We start from the raw sequence: 18,317 nt of genomic DNA, 5'->3' as shown, positions 1-18,317 counted from the left end.
GGGCCGCAACATCCAGCCGAAAGAAGGATGCCATCAATATCCTTGGGCCCCCACGGAATAGGCCCGGATGGATACTTTGCGTTTGTTCGCTCTAGCTTTTGTGTCTTTTCAAATTCGAGCTCCGACTTGAATTAATAATCTTAATGTGTGAATGGGTGTTATAAATGGCCGCTCGAATTGTGGCTTCGATGATTGATGAATTGCGTTATTGCTCTGCTTCAATATTTGAATTAATATTATGCCAATAATTCCTAATTGTGTTAAATTCTATCAATATTTATTATATTACGCGTCCTATAATTTATCATCCTATTTGATAATATTACAACATTTGAAAGCTTATTTAAATACGTTTATATATTCAACTTTTGAAAATAAATGTATAATATATATATATTTTCTAGTTCATATTTTTATATTATATAACATACAAGACAAATTTATTCAGCTTATAGTATATATTTGGTGCAGAAATTTGAGTTGCATTCACGTAAAGTTGAAAGTATTCTTTTCCGTGTCTGTCTTAAAAATAATCCAGTCGTCTCTACTCTAGACCAGAGTTGACGTGAAGAGGGAATGAGCGTGACTTCGCGGCACGTAAGACGCAGTTGGAAACTGTTAATAATTTATTCGGTAAATTTACATATATTTACATATACTACGATGGGCGAGAACGTTATTCTCTGAACGGTGATGGAAAAGCTGGCGGAAGGATGATGTCAGTGGGAGATCATCAGAGTCAATTGACAGTATCATGCCATAGATATTCTATACTAAATCCAAGATAAACCAGGAAAAAATTTAATAAGTTTCTATACTTTTATCAAGAACATGGTACTACATGTACTATATTTTTTAAACCATTTTAATTACTATTTGTATCGATGCATTTCAATTTGTATATTGATTTAATAAACAAGCTTTTTAAATTTTGTTTTTCAATTTAAATCATACCTAAGAGATCGAAATTAATAATTATTATATAACTATAATTCCAAACGATCATTGCAGATTATGGATTAATATTGTTTAAATAAATTAAATAATATCATGCTATTGATTATTAAGTGTAATAATAAAATATATGTCACTGATTTTAGTCTAATGTCTCACTACTTACTTAATATGCTATGTCCTGTCATGTTACAACAAAAATTAATAAAAAAAAATATTATTTCAGCGTGAACAGAATATATTCCAATATGCTAAAATTATATCTCATGTAATAATATTATGTTGACCATTTGATATTTCGAATATGCAAACAAATAATACCATGTATTATATATGTATCTAATTGTTTATCCAAGTTTGTGAAACGTGCAATTCCCACTGAATAAACATAAAAGATTAACGCGTGCAGTGAATTAATAACGAGATAATGCATTCAGTCAGTGAAATACAAAATATTTATTATTTGCTAAATTTTTATTTAATTTTTGACAATTTTTAATAAATATGTTTAAAATTACATGGCAAATTAATTTACATGTTTTAGCGCAAAAATAAATATTCTAAACGACTATAAACCGTAAAAAACCTATTTTAATAATCATATATTATTAAGAAATAAATAAATAAAATTATATTACATTGTTTGCACCGTATAGCTTTGAAAAAAGTGCTTCTTTAACAGAGCAAAAAAGCACTAAAACAAAATTGTTTTAAGCTCATAGAATAATCGAATGTAATAATAAGATCTTTTTTACAGCATGATAGTCAATTCATAAAGCAATCATAAAATTATTTTTATATTTCAAAAAAACAACACCATCCTGATATATCTCTCTAATTTAAGTTGACACTACTTTATTACTTTATACAATATTTATAACGTTAGTTACATTATATAACGGTTAATTTTAAGTTTAAGGTCTAAACCGTTTATTAATAAATTACGCAATAAAAACTATACATCCTGACACCAGTTAATAATGGGTTTCTTTATTCCTTAACTAAGATTTGTATTACTAAAACTATTTAAGAAAAATCAGAACTGGGTCTATTACTTTGTGTTTCAGATTATAAAATAATAATCTATGATAAGACTGACCTTTATTTATTTATATCAAGATTTTCTCTAAGCATACAAACACAGTTTTATTTTTATTTTATTAAAAAAGAATAGGTCTATAGAAGCTCTCAAAAAATAATATTCAATATTAAATATAATCACAGAAAGCTTTCAAATCCCAAGAGAATTAAGGTTATAGAGACTCAGATAATAACATCATTCAAATAGATTTATTAAAAGATGTAAAATTGTATTTTGATTTTAATTTATCCCAAAATAGCTGCTTGCTTTTAATTAATTATATATTTAGTTATTGATAATACAGATAAAAATACAAAATTGTAAACATATTTAATTTAGCTTAAATATGCTTTTAATTGAATTGGTAATTTATCGGCAGATCCGGCATTAAATGCCAATTCAATCAGTATATAAAAATATATATATATATATTAAAACATATTAGAAGAGTCGACTTTTTTATAATAAAAGAGTCAACTGCATTATTTAGAAACCAGACTGGAGAAGTATGCTAGAGGGTACTGCTTACTAGGTGATTATACAAAGTACACAGTGCTCCTGAGCTCCTTAATTGGTCAAGACAAATCCTAACATCTTAGAGGCTTTATTATATGTTTTATAATAAAGTTCAAGGTTACTACTTATGTGCTATGAAGCACGTTGATATGTATTTTATTAACATAATTAATTAGTGTTCTTATATAATAAAAGATCATGAAATAATATTTTTTGCTACTAAATAGTAATCTATTAGTGGATGACCACATATATTATTAATATCAAATTAAAGTTTTTACAATTCTGAATACAATATATTCAAAGGTATACTTTATAATAATTTATAATTATGATTAACGTTATTTATATATTGACAAACACAAAAAACAATAATTGTCCGAGATTAGAACAGTATTATTTTATTGTTGAAACATCTGCTATAATGCGCTGTCACAAGATTACCATTTCTTGCTATACTGTCTGAGAGGCAAAAGCATCATATTTTTAATCACAAATGAGTTTCTTATATATTTATATTTTGACATGTCAAGATCTTTAAAGTAAAATGAAAATTACTTTCACAAACTAGTCAAGTAATTTTAATAAAGAACATTTTTATATTTCATCTGCAAGACAGCTGACTTTAAAATTGTAAGACAATTTTTGAATGATTTACCATAGATATAAGTACATGAACTTTTTAGTGCTTGTACTGAACTTAACAGAGACTACGAAAAATAAAGTTGTAGTACCTTTCTAGTTCACTCAACTATGAAACATAAATATAAAAGGTATTTTTTTATATCGTAATCGTATTATTTCTAATGCACGTTTTAGTTCGAGAAACACTGAACCAAGCATAATGATTTTAAAAAATTTCAGCGAGTTCGATTGCTTTAATTGGATTGTGCTATCTTTTGAGTATTGCTCTCTAAATCCTGACTGTTCAGATACTAGAATGTTTCTTCAGTATTAAAAAGCATCCTTTGCTTGTTAAAATATATATTTTTTAATGCAGGTAGCAAAATAATTTCATTTCTAGTATAGATATTATCGTGACCTAGCTGATCTTCGCTTCGGTGTAGCCGGGTCTTTAGAGCCCTTTAGAAACAATTTTAATTATTGCCAATAATAACAGACAACTCTCACGCTTCGACAGGGCCGAAATGGGCAAAGTCATAAATCAATCATGAACGAGTCAATAGCGTGGGGCGCACTCGACCCGGCGACGGGCTTGTTAGCTCCTCGAAGGCTTATTTGTTCGCGCCCCCTGCCCGCCGGGCGCTCCGCCCCCGTGGGGCGCCGTAAGTGCGCGCCGCAAAAGTGCTCTTCATTACGCAAACACTTTCGGGACACCGCCACCCGTCTACGCTCCTACATAGTAGTCAGTCTGGTGCTGCTCATCCCATTTATATTTTTCAGTGACGGCATTTAGCATGCAAGCGCCGTGTTTGGCAAACTTTCGTCATGCATTTTTAACGCTTTTGGTTAGCGCCGAACAGCGGTCGGTCAGAGCTAAAAATCTATTCCAGTCATTCTGTTTTATAATTTAGAGGGTGACTAAAAAGTTTTTCCTGTTTTTCGCATAGATATAATAATAATATACTATCATAACATTAGATAAACAAAAACAAAATATGAATCCGCAATGTTTTAAATTGCTTTGTAACACTATTATTTTGACACCATTGAGAAGTGACCACAATAGTTTACCTTATAAAGAGCCACCCGAGAAATATTTTATTATATCATTAAAGCGGTTGTATATTAATAAGCGGGATACTGGTTTGAATCAGACTTTTCTCCGATTCATGTAAACTTCGTACAAGGAAACGTGCTCATATCAGTACTCTGACTCACACAATCATACGAGAACTATCGAATCAGTCCAGCACTACAAGCAGACTTCCACTATACATCGATCCTATCCTATAAATCTTCTTCGTTTGCCATCACCGTCGGATACTGACACATGCATGTCATCTGCAGGGCAGCCGAGAGCGAACCCGAGCCCTGGAAAAACAATGATTCCGGGCTTCATGACAAAAATGACATTTGATATATTTTTAACAACGTAATATAATTTCTTTAATAAATAATAATAGATACGATTTAACCCTTTCTATGCCACAAATAAATATAAAAATTAGTCACCGTTGCGACATATTTTCTAAAATCATATTTTATGCGAAATGTTTTAATTAGGCATTAAAAAATATTAAAAATATATACTTATAATATTTACCGGAAATTTGTCCCTTCTCCCTTCCTCCCCCCCCCCCCCGGAGGGCCTAGTTATCTGTATATTGTTAAAATATAAAGTTTATTTTTTACATTCATATTTCTTATCCTAGTAAGTGTATATTTACCTTTCGAATATCACTCGTATTATAAGATTTACTCCACCTCCGATTTAAATTACAATTACATTACCCCTATACAGCAGCCCACCAAAACAGATACGCCCGCGGCCAATTTCGCGTTTGTCGCCCATTGTCCGGTTAATTAAATAGCGTGGTTTCGAATAGCGCGTTCACTTGATATTTGCGGCCGTCGCGGATTAAACGCGTTCTGGCCCGCGGTAATTAGTCTAATACAATCACTATTCGAGGCCAATTACGGTGCATAATCGCCCCCCGGCCGTCGCGTTGATTTAAATGCGACCGCCATTTTGTTTACATGGCCGTTTCAAAATGGACGCTGGCGGTTATAATGGCGATTTCATTAGTCGGCTTGGGTAATTTTCATTATGCGTCAATCGCGAACGCCGACAATCGCATTATAAATGACGAGCAGTGCAGATAGCGGTATTATATTACACGTGCAATTGTATGACATTGATATGACATCATTGGAATTAAAGTCAAAAGGACTTTTGACATAACGAGAACCGCTAACTAACCATGTACTTAACGTACATACACATATCTATGTTTTAGAATTATTATCATCATTAAAGATAGTATAGTGCGACGCAGGAAGAAGCTTAGTAATTTCGAAAACTTAACCTTCCCTTATCCACCTTCTCTTTCTGTGCATTAACGTTTATAAGATGTGCGTGCTGCTTGTATGCCATAAAACATTTATAATGTTTGTTTAGATTAATTAAATTACTATTTTTATTAAAATATTTTTGAATTAATTAAGCAACAAACAATTTGCTACGTATTCTCAGTGGAGAATATAATACAGAGCTTAGAAAGTCACTCGCGCCTTCGTCATACCTAAACCTTTGCTCTAAAGTTGCTTCTTTATATAATTTAATTACTAAAAATAGAATTAAGTGCGGGTGGGAACATCCGAGCAGATTTTTTTCGATTTGACTACAGTTCGTACTGTATCATACTAATGACAATTTTTTCTAAGCAAATTATGATTTAAAATAACCTATTATGTACTTTAAAACAAAATTGGCGCTACCTCTTATGAAATGAGTTGCAAAATATATGCTAAAATTTGTGTCACTTGGAATTACTAGGAAAGTAATTACGTCCCTTTGATGTAATCTCAGAGAACATTTAATAAACGGTAGCCAGTAACAATTTCAAATCACTTGCATAAAAACCGTGAATAAATACAAGGGTCAGGTAACAAGCGCAGCATTCACAGATTACACATTCCGTAGATTTAATAGTAGAGATAATAGCTGTCGGCATCTCACTATCGCAAGGTACCGCAGCTAGTGAGTGTGTGTAAATACCGGACCCTTAACATTTAAGTTTTTATATTTGTGTCGCGTGTTATCAACAGGAAATGCTAAATCGTATATATATATATATATATATATATATATATATATATATATATATATATATATATATATATATATATATATATATATATATATATATATATATATATATATATATACTGATCATTTTTTAATTATTTAACTGTCTTTCCTTTAATTTACATAAACTTTGCCATATCTTTCTTTAGATCATAAAAACTTGCCAACTTATCGCCTCTACTTAACCACCTTACTTCACAGTAATGTACAATAAAACATCTTCATATTCTAAAAACAGATTTTCCAAATACTCTTTAAATTGTCGGTGATGATTAAGCACACGCGACTTAATAATGTCAATAGAGGCTACACTACTTCCATAACATCGTAAAATTTTATTGACTTTCCACAGAGATTTTGTTGGTGGATTATGCAGTAAAAATTGACATTTTTCTGTATTTTTCTTAATGACTGTAAATGTCTAATCCGGTAGTAGTTCTTTTCAATGACTCAAAAGCCAGTATTTCTCTTTGAATAAATATCGCCAATTGTGCGTTATCTGTACAGGGAGGTCATTTGGAGATGGCAGGTTTGAGCATTTGCCTTCCATAGAATTTGACCATAAAGATGCATGTCATTTAATTAAATACTATGAATCTTAATAAGATGGAAATATTAAAAAGAAGCTATAAAAATGCTAAATTGACATCCCTGATTATAAATCAGATATTCCTCAAGAAAAATCCAAGCAAAACAATCTCGAATTTATATCGAAAATATTTTTTAAAATATTGCATTTAAGTGAAATCAGATTGGAATACATTTTCACCAGTAGATATATATTTTTACGAGCAAAAATATGATTTATTAAAATATGTCATTTAAGTGAAATCATATCGAAATACATTTTCACCGATAGATATACATACATATATTTTACAACTGAAAATTAAATTTATCTGGCAGGTACTAGTAACATTAACTTAACTTTTCCATATATATTAAATATACACATTTACATATATGTATAAATGTTACGGAGGATGTGTTTTTTACAGTAAGTTATATACAGTGAAGTTGAAATACATTTTCACCAGCAGATATACATTTCTACTAGCGAAAATGTAATTTAACTGATGCTTTTTTTATAAAAAAAATTATAAAATTAATATAAAATATTTTTTGTTGAATTCATTTCATATCCTTTATTATTGGTATTATTTTCTATATAAATCACTTAAATTAGTTTAACTTTGAAAAAATATTTTTTAATTATAATGTGTTTTATATATTATTTCTTTAGTTATATATGTAAATATAAAACTATCAGGGGTACCTCAAAACAGTTAAAAATCGACCACCGTACATGTACGGCGATACTCCTCAAAGGGACAGGAATTTATTCTGCGTAAAATGAGCACTGTATGCTTATTTTGTATTCGCTAGTTAAAACACTCTGAGGGATATGCCATGATATAATTATATATAAATTAATGACATTCAGTATAAGTGGCGAACGTACAGTGCCCAAAATATTTGACACTACTTTACATTTACTTAAGGAAAAATCTCATTTAAATCAAATCATTTTTAATGAAAATATGTATATAAAATTTTATGAAACAAAAATACCCCGAAGTCAAAACACATTAAGCTTGTAAAATAATGCAGACACCATTTTATCAGTTCACCTTCGCCAAATGGCTTATTAGATAATTTAGAAGACTTATTTTGTACAACGTCTTCACTAGTTACAACATTCAATGAAATATGCCGTGATGGTTTCTCGTGAAACCTCTGATCATGATTCATAAAATATTGGGAAAAAATAAACCTTACACTATTTTATGCCAGCTTCTTAAATATCTCTTTTGGTGGTTATAACTTTCAAACTCGTAAAGTTTTTTGTCACATTTTTTCAATGCATCTATTTACTGTTAACAATATACGTTATCTGAATTCGGATAACTATTGTTGACTATTGTCGTTATTAAACTTAAAAAATCAATGTTTAATATAGCGCTTCATTATTAATATGTAGAAAAAATCTCTCTAAGACATAAATTAAAACATATGTCACTAGTTGGATTTTAAGAGAATGAAACATATTTAACTCTAATTTATATCGTAAAAGAAAGTGTATTTGATTTTTTAAAAATAAATAAAAAATCGTTAGCTCTATGAAAATACATTATTTATCCATTAGCCTTAAGTATTAGCACATTCATTGAGTATTAATAAATGTGCCATTAAAATTATATATATTATATACGCTTATTTTAAAGATCTTAATGTTTATTAAAAAGTAATATTTCCACTAAAAGCAATACTGTAAAAATAACTTTTGGCAAAGAAACTTTACATTTGGGGCCATTGATATACCACTCTATTTTCAATCGCTTAAGAAACCATTATTAATAGAACGTTCATATGATATGAATGTAGTAGACGAGAAAGTTGGCAGCGACGTACATATCCTCGGTAGTATAGTGGTAAGTATCCCCGCCTGTCACGCGGGAGACCGGGGTTCGATTCCCCGCCGTGGAGAAATATTTTTAAATTTTAAACATATTTTTTTACAAATATATTATTACCTACCACGTTTAAAGTGTTAAAAATTATTGAAAAAAATATATAATACCATGTAAATGTATTTTTTATTAAATACATCTGATTCTCTTTTTGCACGTTTTTTTTACGCGAAAACAGAACATTTTTTACACTAATCTTATCCATTAACATGGCTACAAAAATATATATTTAAAGTTGATTTTATATTCCTAATCGAGCATTTTTTATGTTCTGAATTGATTTTAAGTAATGAAACCTCTCACATTTTCATATGTGCACGTTTTTTTTGCAAGGTAGCTTCTGGAAGTATCTCAAGTCTAAAAAGAGATTTGGGTGTATATTTTAAAATATAATATATAATTGCTCTATAATATAATAATAAACAATAAAAATCAATATTCATGCTGCGTTAGTTGGGATTTTTTAAATAGCAGTGTAAAGTGAACCTTAAAAAAAGCAACACACTTTTTTCGAGTGATTATCCAAAAATAAACAGTAGGATACTTAAAATATTCTTAGTGCATATATAATCGTAAAAATAATTCTAGATTAAATGGTCAAAATATTCAACCAGTTTTGCAAAACAAATAGCGAGAAATATTTATATAAATATAAATTACTTATTTAATTTATTGCTTACAAATTAATTATGAAATCCTTTTAGAACTTCTTAGCGTATTAATATAACGCAATGAAATAACTCATATTTTAATTTAAATCGTATCTTGGAGAGAAAAATCAGTAATTTTTATAATTAAAATTTCAATCGATAACAATAGATTTTTTTAATCTTTCGTTGTAAAATATTAAGCGTATTTTTTTAGTGCAGTACAAAAGAACAACACAATTAAAACAATATTCATAAGCTTTAGAGACATTAGACTAAAATTAGTGAAATCTATTTTATAATTATAACCGTATTTTTATTAATAGCTTATTATTTAAAATAGCAATTCGTGTCTGCTGATGGATTTGAACCCGCGGCTATTTCGGCAATTCAGAGATGATTAGGCTTATCTAGCTTTACCCAATCTCATGGATAAGTAACGGCGTGATTATTTTAAGCTAAGATAGGTCGTTATGCCATTAAATGCGATACAGATTGTTAAAAACCGTTGTATATATTTATAAGATCCAATTATTCTTATGATTTTATAATACTCTTCAAAAATATCATTTTAATCATGCGCAACTTTGCTGAGTAAAATCCTACATAAATGTGTACCTAATAAAAAAAAAACGTTCAGGAGCTAAACCTGCATCGAAATAAAATTTTAAAAAAATAGTTTGTGGCTTTAAAAGAAGCTCTACATAAAGTTGATCGGACCGCCATAAAACTTTTATAAGAGTTTATTTCAACTTTTCCATATTACTACATATAAAAACGTTAAAATCATATAATTTTACTAGCTACTGCCAGATGAATTAAATTTTCACTGGTAAAAATATATATTTACCGGATAAAATGTATTCTGATATTATTTCACTGAATTTCGAGATAGATTTAAGATGCTGAAGTTATAAAACGATTTCTAACTATATATGAGAATAAACTCTAACTAATCAAGTTTTTTGATTATATATCGGATAACTGGAATACAAATGTTTATGGCCGTTAAAGGTTTTGCATAATCGTTGTAAGATTTCGATTTTTAATAAAAGACAGAAAAGCTATAGCTAATATTGACAGAATATATCTGAGATATTTGACGATGTAGTTAAATAAATTAAGATAAAATTTAGAGAAACTACAGTTTATTAAATTATTTGATTTTAAAAAATTTTCCAAATTTAAATTTTCATTTTTCTATGAATTTTTTCCACTAAAATCGATGTATGGATGTTAATTTGATTCATTAAAATTGAATCGTAAATTGATGGCGGTAAACAGTCTGGATTTTTTTGCCAAAGCGGTTACGAGGATTATGAAATTCTTATAGAAAATAGAACTGGAGGAAGAAGCGTTTTCAGATATGTTTAAAATTTGTTGCTTGACCTTCACTATTCCAGTCAGTACCATACCTTTTAATGTTTGAAACACATAAAAATCAGTTCGCAATACTCAGGGTGAAGAGCCAAGCTTTTTACGCTTTCACTAATGTCGAAAGAAAAAGTTTTACTTGAAAATTACAAAATCGAATAAATTTATTCGATAAAGTAATTAATAAATTTCTTTAAGAAAGCGATAGTCAAATTTCTCTCATATAAATAGAGAAATTTAATTTTCTATACCTTGTCCCCTGCTTTAAAAGTCGCGGCACTGATTAGAACCATAACACAGTAGATTAATCGCCATCCAGCTCCTTAATACTCTGGCATTGCATATTATTCTGGTTAATTTCAACTACGAGGATCTGATCCAGTCCGTATTATTAAATTTAAATATTTTTTTAATAAACATATTTTAGTTTTGCTTAACGTAACCCATTGGAATATATTGTTAAGTTACCATGGTCTTAATTAAATTTAAATAAAAAAATATTATATCATTTCTAATTTTTTTCATTGGGCTTTCCGAAAATTACATTACCACATATCTTATTTTGTGAATAGATGCCTAAATTCGATATAATAGCGACCGCTTATACTACATTGTACAGCCTAATCCGCACAAAGAGCGACATATATGAGCTAATTAGCGACTAATTGAAACGTCACTGATTCAATATCAGTTTCACTTTATCTCTAGCGTATATTTCGTCACTCCTATCCCATGCATAACAAAGGCTTCGCGCTTTGAAGCCATCGACATCGGTATCGAAACGCAAAAAGTTAAATAAAAAAGTTTTAGCACCGGAAGTGAACACTATAGTATTATAGATAGCGCGCGAAATGCGCGGCTAACAAAGTTTCCGTTTAATGGCGCATATAAAATGGCGAATGTGCTCGCATTGTTTGGGCTTTTTACAACTCGGCCCGGCGGTGAAAATTCTCGTTTTAACGAATCCAATTAAACGAACGTTAACAGTTACGCAGTCGGAAAATGCACGTTCGCCGTTAGCGTGGAACGTGTGTGGTCCGCTTTACATGGGATTACTGAAGCCGCGATGTCGATTCTTATACTACATTGGTCAACAATCATAATGTTAAAAATATTTATTTTGTCATATTTTAACGTACACTTTTCTGAATAATAAATACTAACGATTGATAAAAGTTATTAAGCCATTGTTCATAATGACAACACAAAACTATTTAACGGAAATATGACTAAGAAAATAAAATATATAATTAACAATTTGAGGATGATTTTTCTTTTATTTATAAGGGTAAAACAGCCCCTTTGTGCCAATAATTTATAGCGTCACCATAAAACGCTGGCATTGTAATTTCCTTATTAATCAAAACTGCATTGGATTAGGGTTTTCTTACGAATCTTAAAATTTTAACAGAACACCTTATTTATTTTGTAATGTAGGTAAAAAAAAGCTGTATTTTCACAACAAATTTATCAATGTAGCCAACCGACTATCTTGACAACTGTCGACAGACTAACGACTGTCGGATATCACGTCAAAATAATACTACAAACACACTAAACGCGGAACACTAGTGTTTAAAAAACTTTGGTCTAGATCAGTGCTTCTTAAACGATCTGTTCGTCTACTCTAGAATTGAACCAAAAGTTTAAAATTTCAGTTACCACCCAACCTACTGAGTTATTTTCGACTACTTTTCCTAGTGGCTGCAAATCATGCACACCGAGTTCCCAAGTGTTTTTTTTTTGTGTTTGGGAAACACACGCATAATTTTCGAGTCGTACACATAGTATGTATTTTTAATATTTATCGCTTTCTCGGCGCTAGGAGGACTTTACGAGCGGACATATTTTCATTTTACTGCTTAGTCCGTACCCCGCGAGACTCGGCTTGGGAACGGTAATCCCCTTTGTTCAAACGCAATTTGCATACTTCCTACGTCACAAATGTCATTTTGATTGAAGGTCGGGTCTGCACAAATGCATGACACAATATAATGTATTACTAGGAATCGTTTTGCTCAACATATTAACAAGTATTTATATCTTTCTTATTCTAGATCCTATATATTTCGAGCCACAAATGAGGAAAAATATTATGGTACCTACAAAGTACTTTGCATACAGCTTGCATAATTAATTAATATCGTGTTTACAAGTTAAATGAATATTTTTTTATACATAATACTTTATAAGCGCCGAAACGAAGTTGTGTAGCTTTTAGTCACCCGCACAATTATTTACAATGCCATTCTAACGACCATTCCAAATAAAAATAAATATCAATTCATTTCAAAAATAAAGTCTAATAATGGAAGAGAGGTCGGTACCAAACAGTTTATTATTATTATTTTATTAATTTATTTAGCTTAATAGCTAATCTTTACATCTAACAAATTTAGTAAACATATATAAAAATATATAAAAAATACATAACAGAAAGAAAAAATAAAAATATACAATAATAAAGTCTTAATATTATAATTTATTTCTATATGTACGAAAGTGTTTTTTTATTCCATTTATTAAACCCGTTATATTTTTGCTGTTTCGGATTTCTCTTGGAAGACTATTATATAAATCAAAACCTCCGTACATAATTCCCCTAGCCGTACTCGTTTTCTTATACTTAATTATCTTTAAATTTTCTCTATTTCTAGTATTATATTTATGTACATCTTTATTTCTTATTAAATACTTATTAAAATACTCTGGTAACATATTATTTTCTAACTTATATATAAATACTAAAACATTCATACTCAATATTTCTTGAACATTCAACCATTCTAATCTATCAATCATACTTTTACAATTAGTTAATCTATTTTTATTTAAGATTACTCTCATTGCCCTATTTTGTAATTTTTGCAACATTTGTTTATCTAATTTATTTAACATATTTAATAGTGTTGCACAATAATTAAAATGGGGCAATATTATACTATTGTAAATTATTTTTTTTGTATTTATACTTAATATATTTCTTAATCTAGATAATAAACCTATTTTTCTACTAATTTTTTTTAATATGTAATTACAATGTTCTTTAAAATTTAATTTTGTATCAACAATTACTCTTAAATATTTTATATTATCCACTATTTCTATACTAGAGTTATTTATTACTATTTTGGTACTATTATCTAACACATTTTTATTATTAATAAACATACATTTAGTTTTATTCTCATTTAATTTAAGTACATTATTCTTTAACCATATTTCTAATATACTTAATTCATTATTTAAATTATTTACAATTTCTTTAATGTTATCACCTATGCAATACATTAATGTGTCATCCGCAAATAGATGAATTTTACATTTTTTCACGTTATTAACTATATCATTAATATACAAAACAAATAACAATGGTCCCAATTTAGACCCTTGTGGTACTCCATAAGACACTAATTTCTCTTCAGAATATACATTATTTATTTTAACTTTTTGTTGTTGTGTAAATAATTATTATTATTTCATGGATCACCTATTATCACATCTGTTTCGACATGTTAATCACTTGTAATATCAACCAAAGTACTTTGAAAAATATACTTTGTGAGAAAGGAATGCGTTCCACACTACGCAAAAGTACTATTGTTATTTCACCCCTTTGTTAACAATCGCCAAATCGGTAATCTGGCAGTTTTACTTTTGAGGTCTTCTGGTAAATGTGAGTCAGTTTCATTTGGAGAAAAATGAGAAAAACCATGCTAAAAAGTGAATATACAAGGCACATATATCCCTCAAACTCTTCGGTAGATGCTCATATTGCAAGACAAATTCAAACACCTTGAGTCTTTATTGCATATGTTTTATATATGACAATGGAATCTGTAGTCCTCTCTCTTTAACGCTCGTGTCAACTTTATAAATAAAGATTAATCTTGTCACTAACATTATCATACACATATACCGTAATTTACTTTGATCACCTGAAATGATTACATAGTAGGGTTTTTATCGATGAAAAATTACTTTTACAAGGGATATCCGAATCGGTATTAAATCTTCCGGCGGTGCTCCTGATTGCGCCCGGGGCACCCGGCAAACAAAGTGGGCCCCCGCCGGCGCCTACGCCCCCCAGAAGATTGCCTCTGTATTTGCATGCGCGGCTACGCCCCTCGGCTTTGTTCGCCCGTAATGTATGCACGTCCGCCTCGATAATTCAGAGTCGCGGAGTACTGAAAAAATGTATATAGAATACGGCCCTGGCTCAATTTATGAGCGCTGAGATCGCGGCCTACAGTTTGTCTGGTGGGAAAAAATTTAAAGCTTTTATAACACCACTTTATGGCGGCGACACGCGTTGCCAAGTGTTTTGAATGCCGCCTGAATGATGCAAAATGAGCACTTGTGTACGTATATGTGAATGGTGTTGTAATTTCATTTAAACGTACTAAGACTTTACGAGCTTTCTATAGTGAAATACGTTGGAGTTTTTTTTTTTAAAAATGCACTTCTTTGTGTTCATAATATGTAACAGAGATGCAGTGAAAATAATATTTCGTAAGCCATGTGTTTATTATTACAAAGGATATATGTTTTTATTCTTTAGGTATTAACAATACTAAAATTCTACATTGAAACATATTCTAGATTACTATATTAAAAAAAAAATTAAATATATTATTGCTCTAAAATCAGATAACACATTGGAGAAATACTAAAAATAATAACGTTTTCTTTGACATATTTATAGAGCTGTTTATATAATAAGATGACATGTACACTTGGTGTACATCACAAGACGGCAGAGATTAATAACAATATCACGAGTGTGAGAAGCGATTTTAATGTTGCTGCAAGATAATCACTTAGATTTTAAGTTACTGCCGCAGTCATAGATACATATCTTGTTATAAATAGAAAACTGTTTAATTCTCAAGGCTTTAGAATATTGAACCTAAAATAAGTATTAATGAGACCTTTCATTAAAATTATTATCAAATATTTTCATTTTTTACACCATAATTATTAAGAAAAACATGCATGATCAACAAATATAAATGCAACATCGTCATAAAAGCATATGATTGCTCGCATTTCTATTCGCTTGCACTTATAGATTTGTCACACGAAATGGGTTATATTTCATCGCATTATATATCATAAAATAGGAAATGCTGGTTTGATAAAGTATCTTATTAAATGTTTTTTTATTTTATAATTAACTCAATATTTTTTATTTATTGTATTCATACATATTTCTAACTAAAAGCTTTGAACCACACAATCCATATCGTACAGACAGAATACCGGAAAGGCATGTAACATTGCATGCAATTTTAAAAAATCTCTTTCTATAAGACAAGACTTTGCTAGATAGTATTACCATGTATCTATATTTAATTACACAATAATAAATAATTGTTATTTTTCTATTGAGTTTTAGTTAAAAACATCACACAAAATCAAGTATATTTTGACTGAAAGCAATGCTGAATCATGCATGTGTAATTTATACTTTATGATATACTAAATTTCATAGAAAATTTAAACGTTTACTATTGTTTTAATATAATTAATTAACATACTCCAAATATTTCATCTCACTATAAATCTACATTAATTTTCACCACTTTTCCATCAAAATCGTAAAATGATTCCAGGAATTATATGATTATAATTTAACTGGAAATAATAATAATTTAATTTAATTAAATGTATGTATAATAAATGGCCATTATTATAAATGGATTTTTTTACAAAAAGTATCAAAAAGTAAATTAAAATCAAAATCAAATTATGTAAAAAGCAATTACCCACAATTCAATGCGTTGGGGCTGTATATACGGAAAATGTTACTTCTTTCATCTTTTCTCCCCCCGTTCAGAGTGAGCTAACTTGCTACATGAATATTTAGTGCTGAACGATTAGGGGAAGTTCGTTGGCAAAGTAACGTAATCCTGGCGTTCCGCAGGATTATTGAACTGATTAAATAGAAACGCAATCCAAAACCACCTTAAACTTTACGTTGGTATATAGCGATTAAAATCGATATTAATTTAAATTGTGTAGGTAAGTTTCACGCTATTTAATGACATTATAAATAATAATTATTTTAATGCTCAATTTTAATTATAATTAAACAGTATTTTTATACAAAAAATATGTTTAAGTTTATATTGCTTCTTAGTTGGCTCATTTTATTTTTGCGATATCCTTTTTTTACTATTTAAGCTACTTTGACTACATATATTATTACAAGCTTTAGAATAACTTTTTGAAGAGCTCACTTTCAAAATAAAAAAGTCAAAAGTCTCACAGAACACCAGAATATTTGACGCAATATATGAGATGAGGCAAAATTTGTCAGATACGTAATCGAAAAATGAAAGGACAATAATTCCTTTCCAAAACATCAATGTATCTTTGATTTCCAACAAGAAAGTAATACAACTGGATTCTTTGTAGACATATCTTAAAAACAAAGTATACTATAATAAACCAACAAAAACCAGTCAACTGAAAGATAATATCCGTGCAGAAAACCGGAGTATTTCACGCAATTTATGTTGCCGCGCTTCTCAAATATTGAGCCTTTTATACTATCAATAAATAGTATTTTTAATTAATATTGCTTTATAACTTTTTACATTACCCGGTAGAAAATAATAATAAGAAAACATGAGCTAATTGAAAACTGCTTTGAAAGCGTATTTTAAAAGTCGTTTGCTTTAGAAAAATTGATTGATTTTTTTTAATGACAATGTGCAACCGACGGAAGATGGCGCACCCTTGTACACAACGTAAATTAATTTGGAAACGTGTGTGGGCAAGAAAAGTGTTTATCGAGTGAACTGATAGGTGTGTGGGTGTATAGCTCTTTAAGGCAATTTCCGAAATGTGTCCGACGATTTTATATAAATTTACCTTTTAGCTCAGTATTATATCAAATAAAACTGTAATTAACATTTGCTTAAATGTATTTTTAGTATTTAATTGGATCGATATTCTTAATAATAGTCCTTTTTGTATGAAATTATATTACATTACTTATTCTGAAATATTTATTTATATAAAATACACCGTACTGTACATGTATGGTATGATTCAACATAAAAATGTTTTTTTTCTGTATTCGAATGGTGAAATTAAATCTAAAAATTGGTTTTCGATACGGTATAAGTGTGGGTAATATTTTGACTTCAATATAATTTCCCATGAGATGCTTCATAAACAAAAACCATACACATTGGGATCTATGATACAAAGAATAAACGAAAATGTTTCGTTTTTTCAGCGTTTCGCACTGATTTATTGCGTTCAAAAGTGAAACAAGGCAAATATTATACTCGCATTATGTTATGATACAATATGGTTCATAATTTATTAAAAAAACTTCGTTAAAGGTCTTGGTATTTTTGATTTTAATTTAAAAAAGCAACTCATAAAACATCTTTATATAGAAAAACTAACGATAAAGTCTTTTAGCAATTATATCCTTTAACACAAAATGCACCACTTTTCCATTGGACCTTAAAATCGCACTCTCC

The 18,317-nt window shown here is 29.3% G+C and overlaps 1 non-coding gene across 1 annotated transcript; it reads left to right on the top strand.

The window, feature by feature from the left end:
- The first annotated feature begins 8,738 nt into the window (after positions 1-8,738).
- TRNAD-GUC (transfer RNA aspartic acid (anticodon GUC)) lies at positions 8,739-8,810 on the top strand. Its single transcript has one exon. It is a non-coding gene; the product is annotated as a tRNA-Asp (tRNA).
- Positions 8,811-18,317: the final 9,507 nt, after the last annotated feature.

Source organism: Plectrocnemia conspersa, unplaced genomic scaffold, assembly GCF_051122295.1.
Source record: "Plectrocnemia conspersa isolate PC_06_02 unplaced genomic scaffold, ASM5112229v1 ptg000011l, whole genome shotgun sequence".
NCBI lineage: Eukaryota > Metazoa > Arthropoda > Insecta > Trichoptera > Polycentropodidae > Plectrocnemia > Plectrocnemia conspersa.
Note: the sequence above shows the minus strand (reverse complement) of the source record. Positions and strands in the feature narration are given on the sequence as shown.